We start from the raw sequence: 22,225 nt of genomic DNA, 5'->3' as shown, positions 1-22,225 counted from the left end.
GCAGTATCACGGCTACTGACACTTGACCGTGTGGAAGACAGAGTGTTTGTGGTGGTGCCAATCTGACTGGAAGCATTATCCGCTATCCAACTAACAACCTGTTGACACTGGTCTTGGTTCAAGAGCGGTGTACTGCTGCGGTCCCTAAGAATTTGGGACAGGACGTGCGAGCGACTAGATGTGGCCCTTTGTTGTGGCAAAATTAGAGCTTGCCCACGACCTCGGCCTCTGCCTGCACCACCATCACGTCCTCTTCCTTGTTCCTTGCCAACGCCCTTGCGCATTTTGCAATGCTGTGCTGACGTGTATTCACTAGACTTGGGCGTTATATCAAAGTTTGTGCAAATTGTGCACCTGTACGCTGCCACCGACAGGCACACACGTGCGGTTTTTAAATGCAAGCACGGACACACTAAGAACCTAACAGGTTTTAGGAGCAAAAATTAATGATGAGAACTCTGACACTATCAGCCACTGCTGACTGACGTGTATTATACACTACACTTGTGCGTTATATAATAGTTTGGTAAAAACGCACACAAGTGCACCTGTACGCTGCCACCGACAGGCACACACGTGCGGTTTTTAAATGCAAGCACGGACGCACTAAGAACCTAACAGGTTTTAGGAGCAAAAATTAATGACGAGAACTCTGACACTATCAGCCACTGCTGACTGACGTGTATTATACACTACACTTGTGCGTTATATAATAGTTTGGTAAAAACGCACACAAGTGCACCTGTACGCTGCCACCGACAGGCACACACGTGCGGTTTTTAAATGCAAGCACGGACGCACTAAGAACCTAACAGGTTTTAGGAGCAAAAATTAATGACGAGAACTCTGACACTATCAGCCACTGCTGACTGACGTGTATTATACACTACACTTGTGCGTTATATAATAGTTTGGTAAAAACGCACACAAGTGCACCTGTACGCTGCCACCGACAGGCACACACGTGCGGTTTTTAAATGCAAGCACGGACGCACTAAGAACCTAACACAGGTTTTAGGAGCAAAAATTAATGACGAGAACTCTGACACTATCAGCCACTGCTGACTGACGTGTATTATACACTACACTTGTGCGTTATATAATAGTTTGGTAAAAACGCACACAAGTGCACCTGTACGCTGCCACCGACAGGCACACACGTGCGGTTTTTAAATGCAAGCACGGACGCACTAAGAACCTAACAGGTTTTAGGAGCGACAATTGCTGAGAAGTCTGACACTATCAGGACTGTTTTAGACTGTGTACACCAGCCCCAGATATGATGAAGGCTGGTATACGGTCACCACTAGGAATGGCTATATACCCTGCCTGCCTGCCTGCCTGCCTGTATACTGCTACAATAGTCCTGACAAGGACTCTTTTGGTCACTAGCCTGTATTCCAACCTGGCTATACCCTGCCTGTATACAGCAACAATAGTCCTGAGAAGGACTCTGCTACTGTACTCCGACCTGGCTATACCCTGCCTGCCTGTATACAACTAGAATAGTCCTGAGAAGGACTTTTGGTCACACTGTTTGCAGCCCTGCTACGGAAATAGCTATAAAGGGCCGCAAACCTTTCCCTGAAGTAGCGACCCTCTCCCTGCACTGACTGTCTGGATAGCTGTGAGCAGAGCACAGCGCGCCCGCCGGTATAAAGGCTCGGTCACGCTGTGCAGGCCGGCCAATCACTGCAATTCCACAACTAACAGGGCTGTGGCATTGCAGTGGTCTGCCAGCCAATCCCTGCATGAGGGCTGGCTCTCAAAAGAGCGCCAACATGCAGGGATGAAGACCACGAGTACAGCACGAGTATCGCGAGATTACTCGGTCCCCGTCGAGTAGACCGAGTACAGTGATACTCGTGCGAGTACCGAGTAGTAACAAGCATGCTCGCTCATCACTATTTATTAGTAAAATGGCTTACACTCCCCTTTTTTCCACTTTTTTCGTCACTACTTTTATAAAGAAATTTTTCCTTTCTTTATTCTTAATGCAATTTTATATAGCAACACCACCATTTTTTGCCACGAACATAATTTTTCTTGTCCGTCATCCCGTTCACCCTTACAGGGTTGTGGACAGATGCACTTGTCACTACACTTCTAAGACTCAATACAGGGTCTGGAGCTCAAGGCTCCCTTTTTGGTTTTTTTTTCTTCTTTTTTTTCTTTTTTTCATTTTGTCCTTCTTCTTTTTCTGATTTTTGTCTCAAAAAGCTGATGAAATTTGAAACACTATACCCCAGTGATTTTATAAATGTTTCTCAATATATCACTTGAGAACTTTTATGGCCGGTATTGTAACAGTTGACCATCCCGGCAGTATTTGAAATACAGCAGTCAGTCCTCTGACGTAGCTCCATATGTGTATATATAGAGGTTCTTCCTCCTTTGATTGCATACTGTTCTTTTTTTGCCCTGATGAAGGAGACAGTGATCTCTGAAACACATTGACCGGAAAAAAGAATAAAGAGATGAAATAATTAACATCAGTTTCCTTTGGTGACAGCGCGGCACGCACCCGATTTTCCTCCTATACGTTATTGCTCTTCTACTAGGGGCTGCGGCTGTCGCCATTTGTAACGTGCATTTAGGGGTTGTGACTGGCACAACCTTAATAGGTGAGTGCAACTACTATTAATTATTTGTTACCTTACCAGGTAAGACCCTAATTTGTGCGTCTGCTCCAGAGTTATTTCCCTGATTATTAATATCTGACAGGCAGTGATTGATCCTGCATTCTCACCTTCCTCTCTGTTGCACATTCTTATTGTTCCTATATGCTCTCTATTTCCATCAGACTTTTTTTGTCCTTCGGTGGGGCTCTAACATATGTGCACCATTTATTATTTATTTTTATGGATTCCTTTCTTTTTTCATACTAGCGTTCATTATGCAGTAGTCATTCATGATATATCTTATATTTGTGAATCCATTAGGGCTCTATATGTCTGGTGCATCACATTGGGTCTTTTCAGTGCACAATAGGCACCTTTTTCTGTTATGCTCTGCTGCCACCTTATGGACATCCTATCAGTGATGCCAGAAAAAAATGGACATGTCTCCGTGCAGCAATCACGGACACGCGGGTACGCCGCACGGAGACACGTGCAGTGAAAAATCACTGATGTGTGAGCAGACCCATTCATTATAATGGATCTGCGTATCTCAGTGATTCTGTTATGTTTAAAAAAAAGCACAAACGTACCAGAATCACTGACGTGTGAAACAGGCCTTATAGTGTTTTGATTTATGTATGTATTATACAACTTCTGTGGATCTTGTATGAGTGACTTTTCTTCATTTTATTGGATTGTTTTAAAATATTGAAATAAAGTCACGCTTCCTATGCATCCTTTTGTATTCTGATTGGCTACTATAATACAGTTTTTAGGCACTGAGATCGATACCAGAGGCATGGTCTTCCGCTTACCAGAGGATAAGCTCAAAAGGCTAAGGGACATAATAGAAGGGTTTAGTGCTGTTAATAAGGTGGCATTAAGATAAATGAAATATATCTTCTCGGTCTTCTCGTTTTCTTGCTGAGTTGTGCCAATGGACAGAGTTTTTTCTAGACATTTGCTATTGGAAACTCAGGGAACCAAAGCTCCTGGATAGAGTTGAGCGCGGTTCGTGGTTCGTGGTTCTCCAGTTCTAGGCTCGAGTGATTTTGGGGCATGTTCTAGATCGAACTAGAACTCGAGCTTTTTGCAAAAGCTCGATAGTTCTAGAAACGTTCGAGAACGGTTCTAGCAGCCAAAAAACAGCTAAATCATAGCTTGGTTTCTGCTGTAATAGTGTAAGTCACTCTGTGAATCAAACTATTATCACATTTCAGTGTATAGTGTGCGTGAACAGCGCCTTCAGATCACTGCTGTTTCTATAATGGCGATCGCCATTTTTTTTTTTTTTTCTTGTCTTCCTTCCCTAAGTGCGCGCGTCTTGTGGGGCGGGCCAGCATGTCAGCCAATCACAGACACACACACAGCTAAGTTGACTTTGAGCCAGAGAAGCAACGGCATGTGTGATAGGATCTGCATGTCACATGTCCCTGCATTATAAAACCGGACATTTTCTTCACGGACGCCATTATCTGCCTTCTGCGTCTTTGGTGTCAGACATCACTGTCGCAGCTCCGTCCTCCTGAGTCCTATAGCCGATACAGCTGTATGCGCTGCATACACAGCGTTAGACAGCATAGGGAGAGCACTTTATAGCAGTCCTTTTAAGGGCTCAAACCGGCAGGGTCAGAGAGCCATAGGTGACAGGTCCTGCAAACAGCAACAGCATCTGTGTAGCCAAGGTCAGGGATTTCCTCCCTGCATTTCACCATTAGGAGGGAATAGAAAGGCAGGCTTCCATTCCTCTACCCAGAGCACCACAATCCTGCCACTGTACCCTCCTGTCCTCTGCACACTCCAACTCATTATAACTAAGCCATTATACTAGCAAACACTCAGTGTACCTAGTGGCATCCTATCTGTGGCTATTGGACTTTGCTATAGTCCCACTAGTGCAAAGACATTTGCAGAGCACGTCTGCCTGCATTGCACACTCCAACTTTTTTAAACTAAGCAATTTTACTAGCAAACACTCAGTGTACCTAGTGGCATCCTATACGTGGCTATTGGACTTTGCTATAGTCCCACTAGTGCCAAGACATTTGCAGAGCGCATCTGCCTGCGTTGCACACTCCAACTAATTTTAACTTAGCCATTATACTAGCAAACACTCAGTGTACCTAGTGGCATCCTATACGTGGCTATTGGACTTTGCTATAGTCCCACTAGTGCCAAGACATTTGCAGAGCGCATCTGCCTGCGTTGCACACTCCAACTAATTATAAGTAAGCCATTATACTAGCAAACACTCAGTGTACCTAGTGGCATCCTATCTGTGGCTATTGGACTTTGCTATAGTCCCACTAGTGCCAAGACATTTGCAGAGCGCAGAGCGCATCTGCCTGCGTTGCACACTCCAACTAATTATAAGTAAGCCATTATACTAGCAAACACTCAGTGTACCTAGTGGCATCCTATACGTGGCTATTGGACCTTGCTATAGTCCCACTAGTGCCAAGACATTTGCAGAGCGCATCTGCCTGCGTTGCACACTCCAACTAATTATAAGTAAGCCATTATACTAGCAAACACTCAGTGTACCTAGTGGCATTCTATACGTGGCTATTGGACCTTGCTATAGTCCCACTAGTGCCAAGACATTTGCAGAGCGCATCTGCCTGCGTTGCACACTCCAACTAATTATAAGTAAGCCATTATACTAGCAAACACTCAGTGTACCTAGTGGCATCCTATCTGTGGCTATTGGACTTTGCTATAGTCCCACTAGTGCCAAGACATTTGCAGAGCGCATCTGCCTGCGTTGCACACTCCAACTAATTATAAGTAAGCCATTATACTAGCAAACACTCAGTGTACCTAGTGGCATCCTATACGTGGCTATTGGACCTTGCTATAGTCCCACTAGTGCCAAGACATTTGCAGAGCGCATCTGCCTGCGTTGCACACTCCAACTAATTATAAGTAAGCCATTATACTAGCAAACACTCAGTGTACCTAGTGGCATCCTATACGTGGCTATTGGACCTTGCTATAGTCCCACTAGTGCCAAGACATTTGCAGAGCGCATCTGCCTGCGTTGCACACTCCAACTAATTATAAGTAAGCCATTATACTAGCAAAAACTCAGTGTACCTAGTGGCATCCTATCTGTGGCTATTGGAATTTGCTATAGTCCCACTAGTGCAAAGACATTTGCAGAGCACGTCTGCCTGCATTGCACACTCCAACTTTTTTAAACTAAGCAATTTTACTAGCAAACACTCAGTGTACCTAGTGGCATCCTATATGTGGCTATTGGACTTTGCTATAGTCCCACTAGTGCCAAGACATTTGCAGAGCGCATCTGCCTGCGTTGCACACTCCAACTAATTTTAACTTAGCCATTATACTAGCAAACACTCAGTGTACCTAGTGGCATCCTATACGTGGCTATTGGACTTTGCTATAGTCCCACTAGTGCCAAGACATTTGCAGAGCGCATCTGCCTGCGTTGCACACTCCAACTAATTATAAGTAAGCCATTATACTAGCAAACACTCAGTGTACCTAGTGGCATCCTATACGTGGCTATTGGACCTTGCTACAGTCCCACTAGTGCCAAGACATTTGCAGAGCGCATCTGCCTGCGTTGCACACTCCAACTAATTATAAGTAAGCCATTATACTAGCAAACACTCAGTGTACCTAGTGGCATCCTATACGTGGCTATTGGACTTTGCTATAGTCCCACTAGTGCCAAGACATTTGCAAAGCGCATCTGCCTGCGTTGCACACTCCAACTAATTATAAGTAAGCCATTATACTAGCAAACACTCAGTGTACCTAGTGGCATCCTATACGTGGCTATTGGACCTTGCTATAGTCCCACTAGTGCCAAGACATTTGCAGAGCGCATCTGCCTGCGTTGCACACTCCAACTAATTATAAGTAAACCATTATACTAGCAAACACTCAGTGTACCTAGTGGCATCCTATCTGTGGCTATTGGACTTTGCTATAGTCCCACTAGTGCCAAGACATTTGCAGAGCGCATCTGCCTGCGTTGCACACTCCAACTAATTATAAGTAAGCCATTATACTAGCAAACACTCAGTGTACCTAGTGGCATCCTATACGTGGCTATTGGACTTTGCTATAGTCCCACTAGTGCCAAGACATTTGCAGAGCGCATCTGCCTGCGTTGCACACTCCAACTAATTATAAGTAAGCCATTATACTAGCAAACACTCAGTGTACCTAGTGGCATCCTATACGTGGCTATTGGACTTTGCTATAGTCCCACTAGTGCCAAGACATTTGCAGAGCGCATCTGCCTGCGTTGCACACTCCAACTAATTTTAACTTAGCCATTATACTAGCAAACACTCAGTGTACCTAGTGGCATCCTATACGTGGCTATTGGACTTTGCTATAGTCCCACTAGTGCCAAGACATTTGCAGAGCGCATCTGCCTGCGTTGCACACTCCAACTCATTATAACTAAGTTGCATTGTCAGGGATATTTATTCTTTATTATTCTGCTGTTAATAAAGCTAGACCACCACTGCAATCTTCACCACCTCTCAATTTTTACTACCACATTTTCAGTCCACAATCTTGTCGCAATCAACATGAGTGGCAAAATGACAGATGCTGGTGGAAAGGGGAAGAGGCGTGGTGGAAAAGGCAAAAAAGGTTTTGTCTGTGGGGAAAGTGCAGCAGCACTGAATACACGTTCAGAGACAACGCTGGCAGCTGGACACGACAAAATCTCCAAGGCGTAACTGGAGAGCTCTGGCCATTTTTCTAGGTTTGAAGCCCAAAAGGAGCAAGGCTCCAGTTGCACAGTCATGGCATCGATGTTCATTTGGAGATACTCCTGTATCATCCTCTCCAGCCGTTGAGTATGTGTCAGACTTGTTGTCTCTGGTGGCCTTGCAAAAGAGGGTCTAAAAAAATTATGAAAAGATTCCATAAAATTGCTGTTACCGGCACCAGATACGGTCCTACTGGTACGGGTAGACTGTTGAAGATGACGAGACCGTCCCATGTTTGTCAAGTTACAACTGGGAGATTCCCTCCCTGCACCTGCACGGTTGTTTGGTGGAAAAGCCGAGCTAAGATCGAGTAACAGCTTCTGCTGATACTCCTGCATACGTGCGTCCCTTTCTATGGCTGGAATTATGTCACAAAATTTGGACTTGTACCGGGGATCTAATAGTGTGGCAATCCAGTAGTCATCATCACTTCTAATTTTGACAATACGACTGTCATGTTGGAGGTAGTGCAACAAAAAGGCACTCATGTGTCTTGCGCAGCCATGCGGACCAAGTCCACGCTGTGTTTGTGGCATAGAGGTGCTACCCGTTCTTTCTTCCTCTGACATCTCCCCCCAACCTCTTTCAACTGAAATTTGACCAAGGTCTCCCTCATCCGCTGAGTCTTCCATGTCCATGGACAGTTCGTCCTCCATTTCTTCATGTTCTCCTGCACCTTGCTCAACATTTCGCCTGCTACTATGCGCCCTTGTCGATCCCTGTTCCCCATGGTCCCATGCCTGCTGCGTTGGTGATGATGAACGTCTGGACCTTGGTGATGTTGTTGTCCCTTGCGCATATGAATCCTCCTGTAGTTCCTCCCCTTCATGTTGTCCCACCCCCTGACTCCGAATAGTGTTTAGCGTGTGCTCCAGCATGTAAATGACTGGAATCGTCATGCTGATAATGGCATTGTCAGAGCTAAACATATTCGTCGCCATGTCGAAACTGTGCAGAAGGGTGCATAGGTCCTTGATCTGAGACCACTCCATCAGGGTGATCTGCCCCACCTCTGCATCTCGTTGGCCCAGGCTATACGTCATGACGTATTGCACCAGGGCTCTGCGGTGCTGCCACAGTCGCTGTAACATGTGGAGAGTTGAATTCCAGCGTGTCGCCACATCGCATTTCAGGCGATGAACCGGCAGGCCGAAAGACTTCTGGAGCGATGCAAGTCGCTCTGCTGCGGCGCTTGAACGGCGGAAGTGAGCTGACAGTTTTCGTGCCCTGTTCAGAAGGCCATCTAGGCCGGGATAGTGTGTTAAAAATTGCTGGACGACAAGGTTCAACACGTGAGCCATACAAGGTACGTGTGTCACAATGCCCAGGCGAAGTGCCGCACCCAGGTTTGCAGCATTGTCGCACACGGCCTTACCAGGCTGCAGGTTGAGTGGAGACAACCATTTATTAAACTCGGACCGCAGAGCTGACCACAACTCCTCAGCTGTGTGACTCTTATTCCCAAGACATGTCAAGCTAAAGACCGCCTGATGCCGTTGCGCTCTGCTGCCAGCATAGTAATGAGGCGTGCGTGATTCCTTCTGCGCAGTGAGAACGCTGGTGGCCTGACCAGGCAGGCTTGGGGCGGAGGTGGAGGACCCAGATGAGGTGGAGGATGCAGAAGCTGTGGCGGAACTTGGACAGACAGAGGATTGACACACAAGTCGTGGGGACGGCAAGACTTGTGCAGCAGACCCTTCACCATCTATCACCATAGTTACCCAGTGCCCAGTCAGCGACATGTAACGTCCCTGTCCATGCTTACTGGTCCAAGTATCGGTGGTGAAATGCACCCGTTCACACACAGAGTTTCTCAAGGAAGCGGTGATGTTGTGTGCGACATGCTGGTGTAGCACGGGCACACCTTTCTTAGAGAAGTAGTGGCGACTAGGCATCTGGTACTGGGGCACAGCGACAGACATAAGGTCTCTAAAATCCTGTGTGTCCACTAGGCGGAAAGGCAGCATTTCGGTAGCCAACAGCTTACAGAGGGATAGAGTCAACCTCTTAGCTTTGTCATGGGTCGGAGGAAGTGGCCTTTTATTTGACCACATCTGATGGACAGAGATCTGGCTGCTGTGTGTAGACGGTGTTGAGTAGGGTGTCCCTGGAAAAATGCAGGTTTGTGAGGAAAGTGCAGGCGGAGACATGATGTTGCCTTCATCCAACGTTGGTGCTATCGATGTCTGAGAGAGCTGTACACACTCACTTGTTTCCCCTTCCAAACCAACTGACGACCTTACAAGCAAACTGCCTGTTGCGGTTACAGTGGTGGAAGTTTGGCGTGGAAAAACAGGTGTGACAGCTGTCCCCACAGTCCTAGAAGATGAAGAGCGCGCGGATGCACTGGAAGGGGCGGGCGGTGGATGGTTCGCTCTTGCAGCATTGCAGCACAGTGAGCTTCCCACCGGGACCTATGATATTTATTCATGTGACGATTCATGGAAGAAGTTGTCAAACTGCTGAGGTTTTGACCTCTACTAAGAGAATCATGACAAATTTTACATATCACATGATTTGGGCGATCTTTTTCTATGTCAAAAAAGGACCAGGCTAGGCAAGGCTTAGAGGCCATGCGACCTGTTGATCCACCCCGAATAATGCTCATAGGCAGAGTGGTGGCTGAGGATGCAGTTGTAGACGTGCTACCAGTGCTCCGACTCTGTCCAGGAAGGCGCAAGGTAACTTCGTCGTCGGTTGCATCCTCCTCCACCGCCTCTGTTGACCTCCTCGAGTGCCTGACTGGGGGTTGACAGTAGGTGGGATCTAGAACTTCATCATCAATTGTTGTGTTTGCACTCCCCTCCCCCTCAGACCGAGCCTCTTCTTGCCCTGACCGAATATTTAAGTTGTCATCCCAATCGGGTATCTGCGTCTCATCTTCATCAGTATGTTCCTCATTGTCTATAACCACAGGTGTTACAGTTTGTGACAAAGGGTCAACATTATGCTCAGAATCTTGGTCCTCACGGCCTGAATCAGAGTCACAAAGGTTCTGGGCATCACTGCAGACCATTTCCTGTTCTGTACTCACTGTAGCTTGGGAGCAGACCTCTGATTCCCAGGCTATAGTGTGACTGAACAGCTCTGCAGACTCAGCCATCTCAGTTCCACCATACTGTGCAGGGCTGATGGAGACTTCAGAGCTGGGAGAAATCAAGTGTGATTGGGATGACAACTCAGAGGACTGGTGTTTTTTGGATGCGGTACTTGAAGTGGCTGAGAGGGCACTTGTTGGACCACTTGAGATCCATTCAAGCATTTTCCTTTTTTGCCCATCATCTACCTTTCTTCCTGTTGTTCGTGTCCGTAAAAAAGGGAGCACATCGGATTGTCCACGGTAAGTAGTAGACATCTTACTTTTGCTGGTAGATGGTCTATCTTCAGCAGATGATAATGGAGCTTTGCCACTTTCCCCACAGACAAAACCTTTTTTGCCTTTTCCACCACGCCTCTTCCCCTTTCCACCAGCATCTGTCATTTTGCCACTCATGTTGATTGCGACAAGATTGTGGACTGAAAATGTGGTAGTAAAAATTGAGAGGTGGTGAAGATTGCAGTGGTGGTCTAGCTTTATTAACAGCAGAATAATAAAGAATAAATATCCCTCACAATGCAACTTAGTTATAATGAGTTGGAGTGTGCAACGCAGGCAGATGCGCTCTGCAAATGTCTTGGCACTAGTGGGACTATAGCAAAGTCCAATAGCCACGTATAGGATGCCACTAGGTACACTGAGTGTTTGCTAGTATAATGGCTAAGTTAAAATTAGTTGGAGTGTGCAACGCAGGCAGATGCGCTCTGCAAATGTCTTGGCACTAGTGGGACTATAGCAAAGTCCAATAGCCACGTATAGGATGCCACTAGGTACACTGAGTGTTTGCTAGTATAATGGCTTACTTATAATTAGTTGGAGTGTGCAACGCAGGCAGATGCGCTCTGCAAATGTCTTGGCACTAGTGGGACTATAGCAAAGTCCAATAGCCACGTATAGGATGCCACTAGGTACACTGAGTGTTTGCTAGTATAATGGCTAAGTTAAAATTAGTTGGAGTGTGCAACGCAGGCAGATGCGCTCTGCAAATGTCTTGGCACTAGTGGGACTATAGCAAAGTCCAATAGCCACGTATAGGATGCCACTAGGTACACTGAGTGTTTGCTAGTATAATGGCTTACTTATAATTAGTTGGAGTGTGCAACGCAGGCAGATGCGCTCTGCAAATGTCTTGGCACTAGTGGGACTATAGCAAAGTCCAATAGCCACGTATAGGATGCCACTAGGTACACTGAGTGTTTGCTAGTATAATGGCTTACTTATAATTAGTTGGAGTGTGCAACGCAGACAGATGCGCTCTGCAAATGTCTTGGCACTAGTGGGACTATAGCAAAGTCCAATAGCCACAGATAGGATGCCACTAGGTACACTGAGTGTTTGCTAGTATAATGGCTTACTTATAATTAGTTGGAGTGTGCAACGCAGGCAGATGCGCTCTGCAAATGTCTTGGCACTAGTGGGACTATAGCAAGGTCCAATAGCCACGTATAGGATGCCACTAGGTACACTGAGTGTTTGCTAGTATAATGGCTTACTTATAATTAGTTGGAGTGTGCAACGCAGGCAGATGCGCTCTGCAAATGTCTTGGCACTAGTGGGACTATAGCAAAGTCCAATAGCCACGTATAGGATGACACTAGGTACACTGAGTGTTTGCTAGTATAATGGCTTACTTATAATTAGTTGGAGTGTGCAACGCAGGCAGATGCGCTCTGCAAATGTCTTGGCACTAGTGGGACTATAGCAAGGTCCAATAGCCACGTATAGGATGCCACTAGGTACACTGAGTGTTTGCTAGTATAATGGCTAAGTTAAAATTAGTTGGAGTGTGCAACGCAGGCAGATGCGCTCTGCAAATGTCTTGGCACTAGTGGGACTATAGCAAAGTCCAATAGCCACGTATAGGATGCCACTAGGTACACTGAGTGTTTGCTAGTAAAATTGCTTAGTTTAAAAAAGTTGGAGTGTGCAATGCAGGCAGACGTGCTCTGCAAATGTCTTTGCACTAGTGGGACTATAGCAAAGTCCAATAGCCACAGATAGGATGCCACTAGGTACACTGAGTTTTTGCTAGTATAATGGCTTACTTATAATTAGTTGGAGTGTGCAACGCAGGCAGATGCGCTCTGCAAATGTCTTGGCACTAGTGGGACTATAGCAAGGTCCAATAGCCACGTATAGGATGCCACTAGGTACACTGAGTGTTTGCTAGTATAATGGCTTACTTATAATTAGTTGGAGTGTGCAACGCAGGCAGATGCGCTCTGCAAATGTCTTGGCACTAGTGGGACTATAGCAAGGTCCAATAGCCACGTATAGGATGCCACTAGGTACACTGAGTGTTTGCTAGTATAATGGCTTACTTATAATTAGTTGGAGTGTGCAACGCAGGCAGATGCGCTCTGCAAATGTCTTGGCACTAGTGGGACTATAGCAAGGTCCAATAGCCACGTATAGGATGCCACTAGGTACACTGAGTGTTTGCTAGTATAATGGCTTACTTATAATTAGTTGGAGTGTGCAACGCAGGCAGATGCGCTCTGCAAATGTCTTGGCACTAGTGGGACTATAGCAAAGTCCAATAGCCACAGATAGGATGCCACTAGGTACACTGAGTGTTTGCTAGTATAATGGCTTACTTATAATTAGTTGGAGTGTGCAACGCAGGCAGATGCGCTCTGCAAATGTCTTGGCACTAGTGGGACTATAGCAAGGTCCAATAGCCACGTATAGGATGCCACTAGGTACACTGAGTGTTTTCTAGTATAATGGCTTACTTATAATTAGTTGGAGTGTGCAACGCAGGCAGATGCGCTCTGCAAATGTCTTGGCACTAGTGGGACTATAGCAAGGTCCAATAGCCACGTATAGGATGCCACTAGGTACACTGAGTGTTTGCTAGTATATATGGCAAAATTATAGATGGAAAGGGAGAAGGGGAGGGGGGGAGAGAGGAGGCTGTAATTGACTACAAGGGTATGAGTTATGAGTGATCATAGGGATAGTGTTACATAAGTGGAAATACCTATGGAGGACCGGATGTGTAAGCGCATACCTTATACAAACCTATAGAGTGCTGATGGGTGAGAGTGTGATGTTAGATATAAGACAACAGGGATATTTCACGTGACTATGGGAACATGGAAGGTAAAGAAAGGGGAGAAAAAACTGTTAGACAAGGTAATCAGACATAATGTAACCAGTTGATTAGACATGACAAACATGACAAATAAAAAACAAGGAAGAATGGAACTCCATACATAGTGGAACCATATATAGTGTGAACACGAAAAAGAACCGGGCGTTAGAAAAAATGTGCACGGCCCAATGAATCAAGTCGGTTCTTCATATTCATGGTTTAAGCCCTTGGGTTCCAACGTGCCCAGAGTATATATCCAGAAAGATTCCCTTTCTTTGAGCTTCCTAATTCTATTGCCTCCTCTGCGTATGGCTGGGACATGTTCGATGACTTGGAATCTTAATTGGGCCACTGTGTGATTATGCGTCACAAAATGGTGTGGGACTGGTAATAGAATCTGCTTACAATGTATTGTTGACTTGTGCTTAGCACAAAAAAAGGGAATCTTTCTGGATATGTACTCTGGACACATTAAAACCCAAGGGCTTAAACCGTGAATATGAAGTACAGACTTGATTCATTGGGCCGTGCACCATGTCACCATGTGTGCAATTGCATTGTCCAATGGCTCACAATGGTTATGCGTTTTCATTGGATGGATAATCGAAGCCATGTTTTTTTCCTTTCTCTTGGGTTTGTTGTGTGAGTAGCCTATAGGATTAAGTTAGTTACCGCAGGCAGTGGATTTAGCTTCCTGTCTTTGGTCCAGTGGTAGATTGATTGTTTGGTCTATGAGCTGTTATGGGTTTTAATCCAGGTGAATGCCCATGGGCTGCCTATAACTGTGTGAAATATGTAGTTTTACTGGGCTGGGATGAGAGAATCCATCGAAGCATGGTGTAGGGATTGTGGTTCCTGTGTGCTAAGAAGAAAGGCTAGCACCAGCCAGAAAGCCCCATTACAGCCAATAATCAACCGCTAGCCGCTGGAACTCGTTGCTCTAGATCATGTCAAACTCTCACCAAGCAGGAATAGATACATTAGCCCACCATCCCACCCAAAGAGCAACTTCTGCTGCGCAGCTGGCTTTCTAGGCAGCAGCGCTATTGTGATGTCAGCGGGGGACATTGTGACAAGCCAGTGTTCCGTCACTTCATGTTGTGCACTGTTCAAACGGAAAATACATCAACAGGCAGACTACAGAAAAGCTTACTGACAAAGGATAGAGAGGGGCTTTCTCAGAGGGCTTTTTACAGTTTGTCTATTCCCAATTAGCCGTTTAAGTATGCTTAATGAAAGTACTAATTCTTTCATAGGCCGCCCATTCTTAGTATTTGACGTTCCTTATATTGCGGTATCAGGCTTCGCAGCAGGTTGCAAAACATTCATCACCCATGACTGTCCCCAATTGGGCTCAGAAGCTAAATGTCTATCATGACCTCTCTTTTTGAAAGTCCAAGAGCAAGCAAACTCTTCCTCCAGGAGAGGGAGCCAACAGATCACTAAAGACATCATCATTGCTCAAAGAAAACACCGAAAAACAATGGAAGCTTTAATTGGAGTGGAATCTGATAGACAGCACCTGATGCCAAGTCTGCATCTTCTAACACCTGCAGTCACTGCAGCAGCTGAATCCAATGTGTCCAAAAGGGATCTATTCTATTCAATTGCAAATGATCTAGATAAGACTGAGAATAAGATACTGCACGGGACATAGCAGAGTTGGTCAAGTTGAGTGGAGATGAGTTTGCTATTTGGCACAGCTTTTGCATCAATAAAGCAAGTAAAAGGTGTGAAAGATAAAAAAAAAGGGTGAAAGTGTGAAAAGTGAATTGGCCAAATTGAGGTGCATATAAAGTTTTTGCTTTCTTTCAATTCACTAATGGGGCTCATTTGAATCAGGTGAATTGAGTTCTGCTTTTGGAAACTCGGTTAAGAAGGGGTGCACCGGTCCTGGAGGTACTGCAATACCAGGTCAATGCGTGGAGTGGACAGAGCAAGATTTTTTCCATCTCCTTGTTCTAAAAATCCATTTAATATATGGTCCCTAGAGAGGGGACGTATCAGATATTAAACTGATAAGAACAGATTTAATTTTTTTTTTTTCTGTTTATCAGTAGGACTTCAAAATAACAAAGGTGATCGCCTCCCGTTGCCTGGGAACCGTCCAGGCACAAGAGGGCTATGTGTCACCAGAAGGCACACACACTCCCTCAAGGCCGGCAGACGTGCAATCCCAGGCACCTTCCAGTACCGACCAAGGTAGCGTCCTCCGAAACTACACTTGATCTTAGCCAAAAGGCCGAGAAGCTATAACCCGAATTGGTTACGGCCTTGAGTGGCACCCTGGCCTATACCGGACACATCTTAGGGAGAGGGAGACAAACCCACGCCTACAGAAGACATTTTGTGACCCAAGCCAAACCCTTGAAAAGGCTGTTTTGCAGAGCAAAAACAAGGAGAATGGTGCTTTTTGCAGCCGCCGCCCACTGCAATGAATCTGAATAACTCCTCCTTTTGGGCACAAGCACCTCCCCTCCCCCTTGCAGTCTTTCCAATTCATGATACAAAAAGACGGACGGACAGGACAGGACAGGACCATCTGCCTGACTTTCCGTCACTGCCACCCTTTGCCATCCTTGCCCGTAGAAAGCCCTTTCATCATCCCCAAACCCTAATCTTTTCCCTTCCCTTCCCAGCTGCGTCTCACTCCCTTTCATTAGGAAGTGAGCGCAGCCTTTTCTCCGTTCTGCACATGCGCGACGTTAAACACAAATGCGCAGGTGTGCGTTCCATTAGCCTCACTGCATTCCACTCCCATACAGGAAGTGGGCACAGCTATTACTACGGTCGCACATAAAAGAACCCACGGCCACCACTGCACATAGCTGACTCCACCACAGGACACCCACTTCTACACCAACGCAGGTAAGACAGGATCGGCACCTCTATGCTCCCGTTACAATCAGGCTCAGTCACCATGTGATAACGCTCTCAACTCTTTAGTTGCAGGCTCCCCTTGCTTCACCTCCACTGGCTGTGCTGCCATTTCCTCTCCCACCTGGAAGGTATACTTTATTCCACTATTTTCCTGTTTCTCTCTTCCCCCTTTTCCCATAACCTACTTTTATCTGCATTTATGGGGTATCTATATGCTATTTACATCATAGTTTTATTCATTAATATGGAAGGGAAGAGTGCCCATGAGAGTGTTGAACTGCGGAGAGCAAAAGATTAAGCTGCTCCGATTTGCCACCATTGATAAGCTGTTCTCAGTAGATACACATGCTATCCAAACAGCAGTATCCACCATTGCTTCAGCCCACCCATTCAGTGACAGCTCACCAAGTCAGCCAGAGGAGTGGTGTAAGGAATTACACGTAGGCACTGACTCCACACCTTCACATCACAAGAAGGGGGTCTACAGGCTAGTGCAAGAATACGAGCAAGTCTTCAGCAAACATCCGCTAGACTTTTGAAAAATAAAAGGGGTCAAACACTACATCCCCACAAGTGCACACCCACCCATCAAAGAGAGATATAAGCCAAATCTACCTGCACATTACCAGTGTACCAAGGACATGTTGAGCAACATGAAGGAGGCTGGGGTTATCCGTGACAGTTGTAGCCTCTGGGCAGCTCCGTTGGTCCTGTTAAAGAAGAAGGACAGCACCACTCCCCTGTATTGAGGAATAGCTAGCTGCATTGACAACTGCAAATTATTTTTCTACCCTTGATCTCACTAGTCACTATTGGCAAGTGTCCGTTGCTGAGGCAGACCGGGAGAAGACCGCCTTTGCCACCCCGATGGGTCTCTGCGAGTTCAAAAGCATGCCCTTCGAGCTGTGCAATTTGCCAGGAACCTTCCAGAGGCTGATGGAATGCTGCTTGGGACACCGAAACTTTGAAACGGTACTGCTATACCTTTATGATGTTATTGTTTATTCTAACGCAAACAAGATTTTAGGGTGTATAAAAAGGGAGATTAGATCCGATGATCCCAACGTATTGTTACCCCTCTATAAATCACTTGTAAGGCCACATCTGGAATATGGGGTAAAGTCCTGAGCAGGTTGATAACCATTGGTTTGAGCATGGTAGGGTGTAGTACGCATCTTCCTGCATCGGTAAAAGCTGCAGAAGTCCTTGAAGATTTCCGCTTCAAAGGCAGTGCCTTGATCTGTGAGGACTCTCTCTGAGTAGCCATGAGGTCTGCATAAGTGTGCTTGGAAGACCTTCGCTGCAGTATGGGCCATTAGATCTTTGACTTGTACCACAACCATAAATCTCGAGTAGTTGTCTACCATCGTAAGTGCATACGTGAGCTCACCTCGATATTCTGCAACAAAACTCCCTTTTTCGATTTCAGTTTCAGCAAACACTCCTCTTCCTGTAGAAAATATTTATCATTACCTAAGACAGTCATTCTAATGCATGACAATATTAAGGCAATTTAGTTAAAACTTGTTTTAACTCACCTTTAAGGGGATTGATGTATTTCATGGTCAATCCAGGTTTGTCAGTGATGGCACTGACATAATGTATGGCGTCTTTTTCGGGCGTTATCCTTTGCCTTTTCATTGTGAAAATCCAGTTGCCTATATCAAAGCAAATTCTACTACTTGTAAAGTATGCAGAAAATGAAATGTAGAACATATAACATCAACTGCTTAGGAACGCATCATAGGTTAGTACTTAAAAGGATATTGTCATGTTCTAGTCATAATGCAAGCTGGACATTTTTCATGTTACCCTGTAATCGCCGGCCTGTTCTAATGCTCACAAGCCAAGATATAGGCTCAGCTGCTAAGGCTTCCCTCTGCCTTCTGAATGAAAATTGAATATGTCTGGCTCACTGTGTATATAGCAGGTGCTCAGAAAAAATAAGAGTCAATTCAATAGAAATAGCTCTGGTACACTATAGTGATCAATAACGTAAGAAAAGAACTCTTAGAATGCTGAAAATTCTTTATTTGTGCAAAAGGATAATTCATCCAACGTTTCGAGCTTGTTTTTAGGTCTTTATCAAGGATAAAGTTATCTAAGATCATAAAGGGTTACAAAACCATATAAACACGTAATTAGTACATAGTACAACATAACAGTACAATATATTGCTACTTGAGAGTACAATGGGTCAAATGACCATGATGCACATACAAAAAAATTTTCCAAAGCCATAGTGAAAACATTTGTACTGAGGAAAGAAAATTTCCACATGACCTATCTGGAGAAACATTCTGGATCAAACAACCAAAAATAGTCAAGCAGGTAAATACACACCTATATGGATAACAGGATGATATGTGTTCAATTGTATAGCGTCATTGCCATTAAGGTACAAATGGAAAACTTGCAATCCTATATAGTGAAGGAAATGAACACATATCATATCAAAGAACACAGGAACATGGGTGTGAGAAAAACCTCAATGTTTATACTTTGTTCTTTATAATGGTGTGAACATGTATATGTCTCAGTACCTTATGAACTTGAGAATTCTAGTGAGTAGATGATGAAAGCCTATTCCAGAACTGGAATCGGTAAATAATTGTAGGTGGAATCTAAATGAAAAGATGGTACAAGTGTTATCATGACACTTGGGCTATAACACAATGGACCGTGTGACAAAGAAGAAAGGAGAGAAAGAAGAGGAAGAAAATGGAACTACCTGTAACATTACGTGATAGTCACTGGTAAGTATCACTTGACAATTCAGGTGAAAAAGGATTCCTTTATTAAAGGGTTCTCAGTCGCCTCAGGATCATGAAATACTAGGGTAAATGATATGAGAATGGGTAAGAAGCACCACTAAAGGAAATATGAGATGCAGGACATATATCTATAAACCCCTGAACTACATGATAGAAATAAAAAGAAGAAAAAAGAAAAAAAAGAAGAAAGAAGAAGAACACATAGAATGCGGAAAGAGAATGGGTACAACTACCTGAGTTACTGCAGGGAGGCCCCTGGTAGGTATTGTGAGGGTTAGTGGAATTCCTTCACTGAAGGGTTCTCAGTTGCCTCAGGTTCGTGAAAAATGCTATAGACAAATAATGCCCGGAGAAAAGGGGTTCATATACAGCGAATAATGGTAATACAAGGTACATGTGTCCCATGTAATAGTATAAATATATATATATTGTACTAAGCTCTACACCAGAAATAGAAAGTAGTCCCTCTGCCTTCTGTCTAGGTGCCCTGAGTTATGTCCTGTAAACTGTCACAGTGACCTAGACACACATGTGTAGTAGGGGAATATCCCTGCTGAGATGCCAGTGCTAGAGCACTCGTTTGCTGTGGAGTTGAACGCTATGTGAGCAGTTCTTACCTTCAATGAGCAGAAGTCTCTTTTTTCAGATTTCAATATCTCTGTGGGTATCTGGCAGAAATATGGAATACTCTTTACTGCTAAGACCCTGTACACCACTCCCACTAAAGGGGGCTTTACACGCTGCGACATCGCTAATGCGGAGTCGTTGGGGTCACGGAATTTGTGACGCACATCCGGCCGCATTAGCGATGTTGCTGCGTGTGATACCGATGAGCGATTTTGCATCGTTGCAAAAACGTGCAAAATCGCTCATCGGTGACATGGGTCTCCATTCTCGATTATCGTTACTGCAGCAGTAACGATGTAGTTCGTCGCTCCTGCGGTAGCACACATCGCTCCGTGTGACACCGCAGAAACGAGGAACCTCTCCTTACCTGCCTCCCAGCCGCTATGAGGAAGGAAGGAGGTGGGCGGGATGTTCCGGCCACTCATCTCCGCCCCTCCGCTGCTATTGGGCGGTCGCTCAGTGACGTCGCTGTGACGCCGCACGGACCGCCCCCTTAGAAAGGAGGCGGTTCGCCGGACACAGCGACGTCGCCGGGCAGGTAAGTATGTGTGACGGGTCTGGTCGGTGTTGTGCGGCATGGGCAGCGATTTGCCCGTGTCGCGCAACAGATGGGGGCGGGTACCCACACTAGCGATATCGGGACCGATATCGCAGTGTGTAAAGTAGCCTTTAGTCACATGACCAAGACTGTATCTGTGTCCCTACAACACACTTGAGACAAATGTGTGTGTGAGCCTGCATTGTGGGGTATATATAATATATTATAGAGCTGGGAAGGATCATTCTAAGCAGTGAGCTGTTCCAGTATTTGTAGGAAAATACCCAGTAGAAGCATCAAACACAGCACCAATACCTCCCATCAGTATTCCACCACAGTGCCATGTAACCCATGCCCTACACTCCCATCTACACCAATACTATACAGGCACAAACTAGTATATCTGACTAAAATCCCCCAAAATATGAAGAACGGCCTATAGTTGAGTGTGGATATAAAATCTATGTGAGCAGAGCTAGAATAGAAATCACTGATCGCATTGAAGTCATTCTGACCATAAATCACCATGATATCAAGGTGAGGAGTTGTGTGTTACTGCTGGGAGGAAAGGGTTAACAGTGGAATATTAAGGTGCATTTCTGTGTGCAGTGTTACTAGTCAATGTAACAATTCAGTATGAGCTGCTCTTGGTGCCGGGGGAGGGAGATGCTCTCCTGAGCAAGATAGATGGGGAATGAACATGATATCTATATAGTGTAAGGCAGGGGGTCTCAAACCAGGTGATCATGTCTGATCAACTGGTTACATTATGTCTGATTACCTTGTCTAACAGTTTTTTCTCCCCTTTCTTTACCTTCCAGGTTCCCATAGTCACGTGAAATATCCCTGTTGCACTTGATTACGGCTCACTATTCACTATAGGATGTCTTATATCTAACATCACACTCTCACCCATCAGCACTCTATAGGTTTGTATAAGGTATGCGCTTACACATCCGGTCCTCCATAGGTATTTCCACTTATGTAACACTATCCCTATGATCACTCATAACTCATACCCTTGTAGTCAATTACAGCCTCCTCTCTCCCCCCTCCCCTTCTCCCTTTCCATCTATAATTTTGCCAGTACAATATTAGTTTACATTAGGCACACACTCACATATTCCTTTCCTTAGTGATTTATTGTAATTCACATTCACATACAATTCTCTATGCCTGCCCCATTACTACATTCATACCTACTTGACCCTATCCTGATACCCCTTGTCTCACCTTGTTGGTCCCTACACCTGTTATCATGTCCTTTCCTGTGTCTGTCTTGTCACACAACACATTTTAGCATATAACTTGTGCTCCTTATTACCTGTCCTGCCTATTAGAATTATGTCCATTATGTCCATGCATGGCCCAATGAATCAAGTCTGTACTTCATATTCATGGTTTAAGCCTTTGGGTTCCAATGTGCCCAGAGTATATATCCAGAAAGATTCCCTTTCTTTGAGCTTCCTAATTCTATTGCCTCCTCTGCGTATGGCTTGGACATGTTCGATGACTTGGAATCTTAATTGGATCACTGTGTGATTATGCGTCACAAAATGGTGTGGGACTGGTAATAGAATCTGCTTACAATGTATTGTTGACTTGTGTTTAGCTCAAAGAAAGAGAATCTTTCTGGATATGTACTCTGGGCACATTAGAACCCAAGGGCTTAAACCGTGAATATGAAGTAAAGACTTGATTCATTGGGCCGTGCACCATGTCACCAAGTGTCCAATTGCATTGTCCAATGGCTCACAATGGTTATGCGTTTTCATTGGATGGATAATCGAAGCCATGTTTTTTTCCTTTCTGTTGGGTTTGTTGTGTGAGT

General features: G+C 45.1%; 1 pseudogene; it reads right to left on the bottom strand.

The window, feature by feature from the left end:
- Positions 1 to 15,452: 15,452 nt before the first annotated feature.
- On the bottom strand, positions 15,453 to 15,658 carry LOC142260791 (U2 spliceosomal RNA; annotated as a pseudogene).
- Between the last annotated feature and the right edge of the window lie 6,567 nt (positions 15,659 to 22,225).

This window comes from Anomaloglossus baeobatrachus, unplaced genomic scaffold, assembly GCF_048569485.1.
Source record: "Anomaloglossus baeobatrachus isolate aAnoBae1 unplaced genomic scaffold, aAnoBae1.hap1 Scaffold_187, whole genome shotgun sequence".
NCBI lineage: Eukaryota > Metazoa > Chordata > Amphibia > Anura > Aromobatidae > Anomaloglossus > Anomaloglossus baeobatrachus.
The sequence above is the reverse complement of the archived record's forward strand: the minus strand, read 5'-3'. Positions and strand labels throughout refer to the sequence as shown.